The sequence below is a fragment of the Lampetra fluviatilis genome, chromosome 71, assembly GCF_964198595.1.
Source record: "Lampetra fluviatilis chromosome 71, kcLamFluv1.1, whole genome shotgun sequence".
NCBI classification, from domain to species: Eukaryota; Metazoa; Chordata; class Hyperoartia; order Petromyzontiformes; family Petromyzontidae; genus Lampetra; species Lampetra fluviatilis.
Window position 1 is genome coordinate 1,907,028 of NC_136345.1, and position 13,175 is coordinate 1,920,202.

Sequence of the window (13,175 nt, forward strand, 5' to 3'; positions counted from 1 at the left end):
CACAACATAGAAGTAATCGTCCTGTGGAGACGTTCAACCATTCTATCAGTCTGTGGGTGGTACGGGGAGGTACGCACTTTCTTCGTACCCAACAGGTCGCACACCTCGCGCAACAAGACGCTCGAAAAATTTTTCCCCTGGTCAGTCAACAAGCGTTCGGGGGCACCTTTGTCCAAAACATAGCCCTGGACGAAGGCGTCCGCCACTGCTGCAGCCGACTGGTTGGCGAGCGGCCATGCCATGGGCCATCGGGTGAAGTATTCTACGCCAACCAGCAGGTACTTGTTGCCCCTAGGTGTAACGGGAAAGGGCCCCAAGATGTCGAGCGCGACCAGTTCGTTCGTGCGTGAAACCTGGATGGACTGTAGCGGTGGATTAGCCGCTACCTGGCGGCGGTTTTCTTTGAGCGCATCCCACACACCCCTTGAGGATGTTCGCCACGTCGCTCCCCATACCCGGCCAATAATAGTCCCGCTGGAGTAGAGCGAGCGTTTTGTGAAATCCCAAATGCAGGAGTCGTTCGTGAGCAGCCAGAACGACCCTACCTCGCATAGCAGATGGCACAACGAGTGCATGACGCCGGGACATATTGTCCCACTTCATCAGGAGGCCCTGCCTGACCACCCAGGAGCTGACCCCCGTCTCCCCCACCCCGGAACCCTCTGCCCTCCAACGCAACGTGAGTAGGGAGCTGTCCGCCATTTGGAGACGGCCCCACTCAACAAGAGGCAACGCGAGTAACGAGTCCCCGCACGCGGGAGCGGCAGGTACGTCGACCCATGGGGCGTCAGTGGCGGCGAGCAGAACTTCCGCGGGGACAGCGACAGGGGGTTTACACCGCGCCGATCCCAGAAGACATGCGCAATCCGAGCGAGGCGACAACCGCGACAAGGCATCCGCATTCGAGTGCCGCACACCCTTACGGTAAATGGTCGTGAATTGGTAGTCTTGGAGGACCTCCAACCATCGGGATAATTGACCCGAGGGTTGTGCAACCCGCATTGCGTACTGGAGCGCCGCGTGGTCCGTACGAACAGTAAAATGACGGCCGTAGAGATACGGCCTGAATTGCTGGATAAAAAAAACGATCGCTAGCAATTCACGACGCGTCACACAGTAGCGCTGTTCCGCAGGTGACAAAACTCTGCTACCGTAGGCGACCACTCGTTCGACACCCCCGACCACCTGCGAGAGCACTCCCCCGATACCCGTGTTACTGGCATCCGTGTCAAGCAGGAACGGTTGCGTGAAATCGGGGTAACACAGGGGAGGAGCCCGCACTAAGGCGTCCCGAAGGGAGCAGAACGCAGCCTCCTCCTTCGGCCCCCAGTGAAACCTTACCCCTTTAGCCGTCAAAGCATGTAGGGGCCTGGCTATGGTGGCAAAATTTTCTACAAAACGGCGGTAGTAGGAGGCAAACCCTATGAAGCTGCGGACCTCAGTGACTGAGGTTGGCGTTGGCCACGAGCTGACGCAGCGCGTCTTAGCAGGATCTGTAGAGATTCCTGAACGGCCAACGATATGCCCCAAGTACCTCACCGATTCCCGAAGCAGGTGACATTTAGCTGGTTTAAATTTTAATTTAGCGGAACGCATCCTGAGGAACACCTCCCTCAATCGTTGGAGGTGTTCCTCGAAAGTCCGGCTAAAAACGATGATGTCATCGAGGTAAATCAAGCAGGTGTCCCATTGGAGTCCTGACAAAACCAATTCCATGAGCCTCTGGAACGTGGCGGGAGCGGAATGTAGCCCCATGGGCAATCGATTAAATTGAAATAGGCCTCCAGGTGTCCGGAAAGCGGTCTTTGGTTTCGATTCCTCATCGAGGGGCAATTGCCAAAATCCCAAAAGCAGGTCAAGCGTTGAAAAAAACCGTGCCCCCGCCAAGGCATCTAGCGACTCATCCATCCTGGGGAGTGGATACGCGTCGGCCATCGAGATTTTATTTAGGCGGCGGAAGTCCACGCAAAACCGTAAGGACCCGTCCTGTTTTTTAACAAGGACGATGGGAGCACCCCATGGACTGGAAGAGGGCGAAATGATGTCGGCAGCCAGCATGTCATTGACAGCCGACTGCACATGCTCCTTCTCGGCTGGGCTCAGCCGGAAGGGATTTTGCCGAATTGGGGCCGCATCACCCGTCGCTATGTGGTGGCGCAACAGGTCCGTGCAGCCGATATCGTACTTGTGTCTGCTAAACACATCAGCGAATTCGAGTAGCAGGCACCTCAATGCTCCCAACTGCACACTAGACAGGTTACTAGACCCAGCACACAACGAGTCCAACCATTCTGTATCCTCCTTTGATGGAGGGTGCGGATCGAGGTTAGAATCCACGTGTGCAACGATCTGCTCATCCACAGGTAACGGCGCCGTGTGAGCAAGCACAGTGCCCTGTGTAATGACAGCCGGTCGCGACCCCGTGTTCAGAACCATAACGAATGGATCGCCGTCCGCCCGCACCATGGTCTGAGCTACCGCTAAATCGAGGCCCCCAACAGCTCTGTTTGACGGCCCCAACAGAACACCCTGTTCCGCCGCATCCACCCCAAAGGGTTTCCGCAATCGAAGGGGTACCAGCATCTGCGATCCCAGGGGCACTCGCACAGTCTGAGTTGCCAGCGCCTGGACCGTCGCACAAACCGTGCGTATTTTGGTAGGACTTGTCAAAAATGCAATACGCCGACCCGATGGAAGCTCAATGCAGGCCTGATCTACGAGAATCTTAATGGGCATTTTAGCCAGAAAGTCCGTACCCAGTAAACAAGGAACTGCCAGGGACGATGAAACAAAAATAGGACCCGCCAATTTAATATCGCCAATACAAATTGTCGCCCGAATCTGTCCGACAATTCCCAAAGAGCCCCCGTTCGCCGCGTAACATGGTACGTCCACCGGGAGTAGGGGTCGACATTGTACGGGGAGGATGTTATAAATAAGGTCCGAAATGATCGTGGCCAACGCACCCGTGTCCACCAGCACCCGGATCTCAACCCCGTCAATAAATCCCGTTACTACGGACGACCCGGCCGACGCAGCCACTATCCTGTGGGCCAACTCAGACCATTTGACTGCTCCCAGGCCGTGTACGGACCCCCCTCGCCGAACCGAATTCCCGGCCCCAATGCGCGGTCCCTCCACCGCGAAGCGGCGACCCGAGTGTGCCGTGTATGTGGACCGAGCGTGTATGGTGCCGAGACTTGCCGGGGGTAGCTGGGACGACTTTGGCCCTTGGTCGTCGTCCGGACGTGGTCCCGTGGCTCGCTGACGCGGGGCCCGGCACCCGGCCGCGACGTGACCCCGAAGGCCGCAGTTGTAACACATGACGAGAGACGTCGCAGGTTTCGGTTGCTCCGGCTTGCGGGACGATCGCATGGGCGAGCGACCTCCCAATCTCCAATCTCCCGGTCTCGCCACGGTGAAGACCTCCTCCCGAGCCGGAACAGTCTGAGGCTCGGCGACCATCGAGGCAGGTGTCCCGATCCCCGCCGATGCACAGACGACCGTCCGCTTGCGCTTGAGGACCTCGTGTGCATGTATACTTGTAGCAACCCCCAAGGAGCAGATGTCCATTTCGTCAGCCGTATTGATGGGGACCCCCAGGTCGTGGGCCAACGCCAGCAGCTGTTCTGTCACCATGGCGTCCTTCCCCTCCTCGTCCATGCGGGGAAAGGCGGCGTCCGCCAGGGCGAGCAGCGACGTGCGGTAGGCGAGCGTAGTTTCTCCGTCCCCTTTTCGCCGTTCGTAGAACTGGTGGCGACAGGTCGAGGGCGGTCCAAACACCTTGGCCATGAGGTGCAGCGCGGCCTGGAGCGTAGAGCGGGACGATTGCGGGGCGGATGTGAAGGCCGCGAGTGCGTCGTCGTCCAGCGTCGCCGGCAGCGCACACAGGGCAGTGGCGTCGGACCACCCCGACATTTCTTGATGTGCAAGAAACCTTCGCTGGAAGGCCCCCCAGTCGCCCTTCTCAGCCTTGAACGCCGTCAGCGCGGGCAGTCTTTGTTGGAAGACTTGGTCGTCCTCCTCCGATGGACGATTTTCCCGCGCGCCGCTGTGGTTGAGAAAAATGTCGGCTCCCTCGGCAGGTGCATGGTGGAGACTTTTGGCGCGCGCTGATGACGCGGGCTGTGTGGAGTGGAGGTCCCCGACCACATGGTGTCCACGCTTCCCGCCAATCGATGGCGGATCATCAAAATTGGCGCCAATCTCAAAATTTGAAGCGCGGAGCGCATTCTGGCGGGATCGTTCGGGCCCCGCTTCCTCCTCCAGCCTTGCCGTCGTCCTCCCGCCTCCAGAAGCAGTGATTTCCGCCAAAATAGAAGCGGCGGCGAACAGCAACTCCGCCAGGCGGGAGTGTGCATCCTGGAAGCCGTTGTCGGGCCCGAGCGGAGCGTCAGGTATCGCCGCGAGATGCTGCCGCGTCGGCATCTCCTCGTCCTCCCCTCCCGTGGCTTGTAGCTCCGGTAAGTCGTAGTCGTCTTCCCGATCTTGCTCGTGGGTACGGGTAGTCTTCCTAGTATCCATCCTTTTGAAGACAGGTTTACTTCTGACGCCAGTTGTAATGTAGTAACTTGGCGGGAGACGACTTTACGGGTAGCACACTTTTATTAACACCAAACTTAGTTACACGTATGGCCACTGTAGCCTAAGCTGCGCGGGTCCCCCGGCTACACACCCACGGGCTCTTCCGCCACGTAGCTTCTCGGGAAACCACCCCAACTGGGGTATCAGTCTCGACCCTTGGGTCCCACAGTCTTGCCCCACATGGACGTCAGACCGCGGGTCCCACAGTCTCGCCTCTGAGCCGCACAGGGCCCCGGCCCTTACAAGGACAGCGGGACTAGGGGTCCCAGGGCCCTATCTCTCCAACTCCGTCTTCGATCTTCACTGGTTAACAACTCCCCGAGTGCTCCCGCGCGTCCCCCTTTATAGTCCTCCGCTCCCGGGGGAGGCGGAGCCCATGCGGACGTCGCTGAGAGCACCCACCCCAGTTGCCCAATCACCACGCGCTGCCCTATGATCCTGTTTCCCATCTTGTGTCAGCGCACACAACCACGCACCACGCGCTGCCCCGTGATCCATCACTGTCAGCGCGCGTCACCGCTATACCATGCGATGTGACCACACCCGGCGCGCTCACACACGCGCCCCCGTTGTCAGCGCGTACCGCCACTACAGATGCAAAATATGAACTTATTTTAAGGACTGTATGTTCTGGCTTTTTATTAAGGCTGGCCTCCCTATGATCCCCTCTATTGAACCAAACAAGATTGTATTATAACCTTACAGAGCCCTAAAATATCAGTACAGAATATAATCTGAGACTTTGGCAGGCGAGGCTGCATTGGTTGGGTCATGAATTCCGCATTAACAGACAGCATGCACAATCATCTTCTGTTAGTCCAGATGTTATGGGCTAAACGGGCATGGCTTTGGCTAGAGAAGAGATTGGAGGATGTGGAGTTGATCAGACCTGCCTCTGGAAGAGGCCCGTGATGTATGCTGCAGGGCAGTTGGAGGTATTTGCTCTGCAACAACAATGAGGTAGGAGTAGCAACGCTCACATGAATGGGTGGAACGCTGGGTGCCTGAAATGCAGCAAGACAGCAGGAAGCACAGCTGGTGCATCTGTTAATCATCTCAGTCATCCATTGACACCTGGATCATTCCCATGTCCTGCTGACAAGTGATCCACACTTACATGGGGCATTCATGAGAAATATATGTGTATGTAAAAGTTTATCTATGTGGGGAGCGGTGGCGCAGTTATTCCACTGTGTAACAAAAAAAAATGTTTTGTTCCTGGGTAGTATGTGTTATTTCCTAATTTCTTTTGCCTCTAAAGTACAAAAATTGGCTATTCTCCACAAACTTTGCTTTTGTGATATTTAGAAATCTACCTCTTTTCAATGAGAAAACAGGTGAATTTGTTATTTTCGTTAACGTAAAATTATGGCCACAAAAGTAAAGTTTTTGGGGAATAATAGTCATTTTCTAGACTCTTAGAAATAAGCAATAAAAAATAACACTTAGTACCCAGGAACAAAAATTGTGTTACATAGTGTTATCACAATTAAAGTTTGATTATCGCCGACAACAAACGTGATTGATTCGTGAAAACTTAACTCATTGTGGGGAAGCATTAATACGTAGCATATGAAGGTGGCCAGGCATGGTTCTGAACACACCACCTTTTTACCATGCCAGTGTGTGTTACAGTGTCAAGTTTGTATTTGCTGTAAAGTATATTAACTCGATTGAACACAGAGGTTAAATCAAAACAATAGTTTATTTTTGTTTTCTTTTGGAACTTTTTATGAGAATGGAAACAGGAAATTAACACAGCACATATGCAGCTGAAATTAGATCTGTTCATCCCAGCATTCAAGGAAATCGGAGCCTGTCTTCACACCTTTAAGTTGTGATTGAACATTAATTTATGCATTTCTGCATAATACAAATAGTATTATTTTCAACACCCTTTGCTACGTTAGCTGCATTTTGCTTTCATAAATATTCCTTTTGTAGCCAAACAACCGAAATTGTGTGCTTGGAGTTTTAGGTTAACAGTCATTTTCAAGATACTAGGGCTTCCAGGCTTACCATTTGCCCTCTCATTGTGTGCCCATGTGATGAATTTGGGAATCTTTTTCACTCTTATTATGAATATATGAATGAGTATAGACGTGCAAGTCATGTGTGACTGTTTATATATGCATTCTTTTGTGCCTCGATTCTGACGTAGATGGTCTGGATATAATTTTTTTCTGTCTGCAGCTGACGGTTCGTCTGACACTTCCTCTGCAGAATTGGTTTGATGGAGCAAAGGCACTCAGCGCAGCTCGGTACAAAAAGGCAACAATGCAACCAGTGTGCATACAGCACGGATCATGTTGGACATCTGATACAGCACCAGAGAACTCACACCGGAGAGAAACCCTTCAAGTGCAGTGTGTGTGGGAAGGCATTTTCACATTCATCTGCTCTTAAAAAACACCGGAGAACACACACAGGAGAAAAACCCTTCAAGTGCAGTCTGTGCGCGAAGGCGTTTTCACAGTCATCTGCTCTTGTATTACATCAGAAAACACACACGGGAGAGAAACCCTTCAGTTGCACTCTGTGTGGGAAGGCGTTTGCACATTCACAACATTAAAATACACCAGAGAACTCACACGGGAGAGAAACCCTTCAAGTGCAGTGTGTGTGGGAAGGCATTTTCAGATTCATCTACTCTTAAACAACACCGGAGAATACACACAGGAGAAAAACCTTTCAAGTGCAGTCTGTGCGGGAAGGCGTTTTCACAGTCATCTGCTCTTGTATTACATCAGAGAACTCACACGGGAGAGAAACCCTTCAGTTGCACTCTGTGTGGGAAGGCGTTTGCACGGTCATCAGGTCTTCATAGACACGAGAGAACACACACAGGAGAGAAACTCTTCAGGTGCAGTCTGTGCGGGAAGGCGTTTTCACAGTCATCTGGTCTTGTATCACACCAGAGAACACACACGGGAGATAAACCCTTCAAGTGCAGTGTGTGTGGGAAGGCATTTTCACGTAAATCTACTCTTAAAAAACACCGGATAACACACACAGGAGAAAAACCCTTCAGTTGCACTGTGTGAGAAGGCGTTTGCACATTCACAACATCTTAAAATACACCAGAGAACACACACAGGAGAGAAACCCTTCAGTTGCACTCTGTGTGGGAAGGCGTTTGCACAGTCATCAATTCTTAAACATCACCAGAAGACACACAAGCATCAGAAGATCCCCAAGAAATGGAGTCTGAAATCGGCTTGTGAAAGTCAAAGTGCTGCAATGAGCCCATCCCTCATGAAACCAGAAGTGAATCCCAGCTTGGACACTTTTAAAGGTATCAAGGTGAAATGTCAAGAGGCGAATGTGAAGAAGTGATGAAGAGCGAAGAAGTGAAGGTGAAATGTGAAGTGATGGTGAAGAGCGAAAAAGTGACGGTAAACTGAATATGAAGATTCAACTCCAAAATCGTACCTTCACATCGATGGAGGCAACGTGAAGCAGGAGGAGAATTCTGACTTTAAGGCAGAGCGAGGCAACTCCCAGCAGTTTGTGGAAGTGGAGGTGTGGGTGGACTTCTTAGACAATACAAAGTCAAATGGAGACCCGGTAGATGGGTAGGCTTGAGACAATGAAGCTCCAATAGATGCACCTTTGTCACAGGCCTTTAATGAAAAAAAACGTGAATTTGAACACTGAATTCCTGGGTTCAACCTGCAGAGTAAGAGCGGCGAGTATTTGTGGACCTGTGGGTTGGGTAGATGAAGAATCAGGAGCAAGAGCCAATAAGCTTCCAAGTATTCGACTGTTATATTTATATTTGCATTGATATGGTGCTTGCTTAATTGCCTCAGCAACTCAGTTTCATATCTCATCACAAACACTCGAAGAGCACCTTCAAGTGGTAGCTGCCTCTGTGTCATAAGGTGACACTGCTGTCACCTGCATGTGGGCATGAGTCTGTCAGTAGGGGGTAATGATTGATGTGTAATCTTCATTATGTAATTTCTGGATCATGTTTGAAATTGCCCAAATATTGACCATGACACCAACATGCAATGACCTATGCGTTTTGAATGACACAATCGTATGTTTTACATCCACTGTTAAGCAGACGGTGCATATTTTGTTAAATGTTACTGGAGTAGCCAGACGTGCCTGTCGGATTTGAACCTTGAACCTCTGCAATAAATAGAGAATGTGCGACCACTTGGCTTCCCTCAATCTGAGTGTTAGCATGACGGCCTCAATGTTTCGAACTGGCGCAGATGTTCCATTTAGAGGGGTCCACGTTTCACATGCCTACAGAAGGGAGGGCAAAACTGGCCGAGAAGAACCGTAGCTTCTTGCGGAGCAACATACCAGGTAGCTTCCACACAGCATAGCGCAGCCGATGAGAAGATAATGCCGCCCGACTGATTCAGACCACCCACACACTGTACACACGCAGTGTACCCACAATGTCTACACACACCATGTACACAGCGTACACACAGTTTACCCACACAGTATACAAACAGTCTGTACACGCACAGTGTATACACACAAAGTAACAACAACCGCCATTCGCCACTAAGTGGCGGTGACGTCACCACGGCGCTTATGCTAGGCCAGGGGTCTGCAACCTTTAAGACATAAAGAGCCACTTGGACCCGTTTCCGAAGGAAAAAATAAACTGGGAGCCGCAAAACCATTGCAACATTTAAAACAAATAGAACACTGCATATATTGTTTCTTACCTTATTGCTATATACAGGATCGTGCAGTCAGCTGTCAATCTGAATAAAAAAAGGACTTTTTCACTTAACAATGTAAAATATATTTTTGCAAATTAATAGCTAAATTACCTGGTTAATGGGATTTTTGCTCCTGAACCTCAGTGCACAGTGTCTGCACATCAGGGCTGTAAGACGTCACCTTCATTTTCACACAGGCTTGCAAGCTGTCATCTGTGAGGCGTGATCGATGTTTGTTTTTAATATAGTTCATGTTGGAGAAGACCTGCTCACATACATATGTGGAGCCGAAGATCGACAGGACTCCAAATGCATACTTTTTCATGTTTATATAAGTGTTGGGGATGGCATTCCATGTTTCGAATACAAGTTTGTCCTGTTTGGGAAGGTTTTCAATATCACTCCATTTATGATTCTGAGCCAGAATGGCCTTCTGACGGGCAACATCCTCAAGAGTAGCGGTCAAGCATTTGAACTTGGACACCCATATATCTTTGTCGGCTATATCGGCCAGTTCCATCTCAAGATCAGGTTGACTTACACCTGCAAATGCAGTCATATTCAATAGGGATGGATCGATCGCCAGGGGAGTGACAGGGAAGGATAATGTCGTTTTTTCCTCTCTGAACTCACAGAATCGTTTCCCAAACGAACTTTGCATTGTGGTGATTGCAGACTTGAAATATTCCAAATTTATCGTATCATGACTTTGTTTGAACTCTCTCAAAGAGGGAAAGTGAGACAGTGTACCTCTCTGTAAATCTTTGACAAACACTGTCAACTTGCGCTCGAATGCCAAAACCTCCTCCAGCATGTGCAGGGCTGTGCCTCCTTTCCCCTGAAGGGTTGTATTTAGCGTGTTTAGATGTGCTGTCATGTCTACCATAAAATGTAATTTTTCCAGCCACTCTGGCTGTTCCAGCTCAGCAAAGGTGAGCTCTTTGCTGCCCAGGAAGGTTTTTACTTCTTCCAAACATGTGACAAAGCAACGGCAACGTTATTGCCTGTCACCGGGCGGGCAGTGTGGAGCGGAGCGGCGACCTGTCAGCAGCGGCAACGCCAGAGCAGGTGTCACAGTGCGCCTCCTCCCCTCGCTAGCATCCGCCCCGGAGCCGCGGTCAAGGTTCAAAAGAGCCGCATGCGGCTCCGGAGCCGCAGGTTGCCGACCCCTGTGCTAGGCTATGTGCACGGGGCAGATCCAGGTGTCATGGGTCGACTGACTGAGATGACTGGCCAATGCACCACCTGTGCCCCCGACTGCGCCAACAAACAGTGTCCACACACAATGTTCACGTTATTGTTGAGCTCACGCACCCAATGGGTCTCTGTTCAAGAGAGGGAGCCATAGAACCAGATGACACCAGAAGGCGTACTACTCAAACACAGTGCAGTATCAGAGAAAGCCGTCTCGGGTGTGGACCAATCAACTTCAAGGACAGTGCATATTATCATTATCAGAGTTGCTTTTTTTGTTTGCATTTTTGACTACTTGTGTTGTGGTTATTGCAAACATGATGCCTTGTATAAAGGTGTCAGTTTTGTACCAGTTTAAAAGGGTAAAAACCTATTACTATAATATACTGTATTCAGTTACCCTGCTGCTGGTTGGGGGAGGGGATTGTGTGAACCCCGCACGTGACGTCATGTCACCTGCTGCCGCATGACGTCACGAGTTACCAGGTCGCTTCTGCTTCGCGCACGCTCGCTGGTGAGAAGTTTACATCGTGGCGGTTGTTGTGGTGGTGGTGGTTGTTGTTGTGAACTCAGGTAGAGCCTGGCTCCTCCCTCGTAGGGATATCAATTGAGTAGCAGCGAGTACGGAATCGATGTCCAGGTTGGAACATTACAAAGCGGGGCCTAGCCATGCGGGGCCTTGCCTCCTGCCCTCGCCTGATTGCATTTGCTTTAATTCTCTGCTTAAGTTTCATTTGTCTTCACCTGGCTCACTACTTTGAAACTTTGTTTTTACTTTCAATATTTCTACGTTTTTTTTTTATTTTACCAGGCATAGGCCACTTGAGCTACACCGCTCGTTTTCAGAAGCGACCTGCCCACAACACAGTGGGCTTATCATCGTGTGGAAATCGTCTTGGTTCTTTCGGTAAAGTCACGTAGAAGGGAAGTAATAAAATAATCAAAATAAAACATAATAAAATAATTCTCACGACGTTTCGGCCACAACGCAAGCAGCCGTCCTCAGGTGAAAACCAGGTGTCGACAGACCTGGTTTTCACCTGACGGGTGCTTGCGTTGCGGTCGAAACGTCGTGATAATTATTTTATTATGTTTTATTTTGATTATTTTATTACTTCCCTTCTACGTGACTTTACCGAAAGAACCAAGAAGATGAATCCCTGCAGTCACGAAAGCTTTAAATCGAAATTTTACGTGTGGAAATGTTTATCGGTCAAATACTCTAAACGCGTGGTGATGTTGACTCTAAATGTGCAGGGAAAACCGCAGGATCTGGAGGAGCATCCACGCCACCACGGAGAGAGAGGGACACGCAAACTCCAAATATACAGCCATAATACAGGTTTGTTTGTGTGAGATCGCGTAAATAAATAAATGTGTCGTTCACCCCGCTACCACCCGATACATCCAATTAATAAGGGGTTTGTCACGTAAACAGAACGTGGCCAATGCGTCACTAGTACAGCACTAGTGTGTAGTGTATAATACTGTAGTGTATAGTAGTGTGTAGTGTATAGTGTAGTGTACTAGTACAGCACATCGGTGTGTTGAGCCAAGCCACAACATTTACAATCTGAGTACAACGTTTTGACACTAATTCCAACCAGCTTCATCAGACGACAGCCAAATGTTGTGGCTTTGCTCTGTGGGAATACAATTTGGCTCGCTGGGTTCATAGCGCAGCACGCTAACCGTTGCACTACCGCTCCCCACTCACGCACAAACTTTATCGGAAGTATAGTATCCAGTAATAACTAAGTTTCCCGGCTAAGCCCAGGTCTCGGTAATCAAACAATAAAAGTAATGTCTTGCCATGCTGTCTTTATTAGAATAATTTAATTCTGCCAATGAAGTCTGTAAATGTGTATATTGTCACGGTTTTGTGGTTGTGTTATACAATAGCAGGGCTTGTTTGTTTCATAATGAGGACAGCTTTTAAATACGTTGCCCTTGGAGAGCTTCAGGATAGACAATGTGGGATTTTTGCCATCTGGTGTTGTTGGCACAATTTGGTTCCATAAAAAAACGTTCAACAAAGTTTGCTTTATTTATATAGATTTTTCCCATATTTTGTCTTGTGTATGGTTTCTCAATGTTAATTATAATTGTTTAGTTTTTTAATTTTCCTTTTACCTCATGCCATTATTTAGGTAAGGCTTAAGTATTGAATATCGCACTTTTGGCTTTGCGATGCACTTTCCCAGATCGTAACCTCTGATATTCAAGGGGCTGAGGAGTGCCGATTTTCAGCAGAAACTATATCTCTGCTTTATTGATGTAATTAAGGCATGTAGTACCATATAGAGGCTTGGGGCTTTGGGTTCTTTGTTTTTTACGTCTCTGCCTCTGCTCACATTCTTTGATGATTTTGGGAAAGCCCGTCTAAAGCTGCGTGACCAGGAGTCGGAGTCATTTCCTGTTCAACTTGGCTTGTGACAGAAATTCACTCTGGCCCCATGCATTACATTACAGAGCATCTTAAATAATTATGTCGTTTGAGAAGCTCTCAATGGCCATAGAAATAAATAGCATTGGTTACGGTTAAAATGATACGCGCATCGATGCCTGGTTATAGTTAAGGGATCGTTCCTTGGTCAACCATGTTATATCTGCTGATGATCTGGAAATGGCTACTTAATGAGATGGGGTTAGATAATCTTGTTCTGTGCCTGGATAATTCCATCATGAAAGGTGGCCTTGCGT

The 13,175-nt window shown here is 49.5% G+C and overlaps 1 protein-coding gene and 1 pseudogene across 2 annotated transcripts in view; one reads left to right on the plus strand and one right to left on the minus strand.

Annotated features, from left to right (window-relative positions):
- Nucleotides 1-13,175, minus strand: part of LOC144953008 (uncharacterized) — a 455,753-nt gene that overhangs the window by 435,237 nt on the left and 7,341 nt on the right. The gene's annotated exons all lie outside the window — the stretch shown is intronic.
- LOC144953029 (uncharacterized) overlaps nt 1-13,175 on the plus strand; it is an 89,383-nt pseudogene that overhangs the window by 35,771 nt on the left and 40,437 nt on the right. Inside the window, exon 4 of the transcript XR_013640741.1 lies at nt 6,808-7,744. The product of XR_013640741.1 is annotated as an uncharacterized LOC144953029 (transcript). The remainder of the gene's footprint in view (nt 1-6,807; nt 7,745-13,175) is intronic.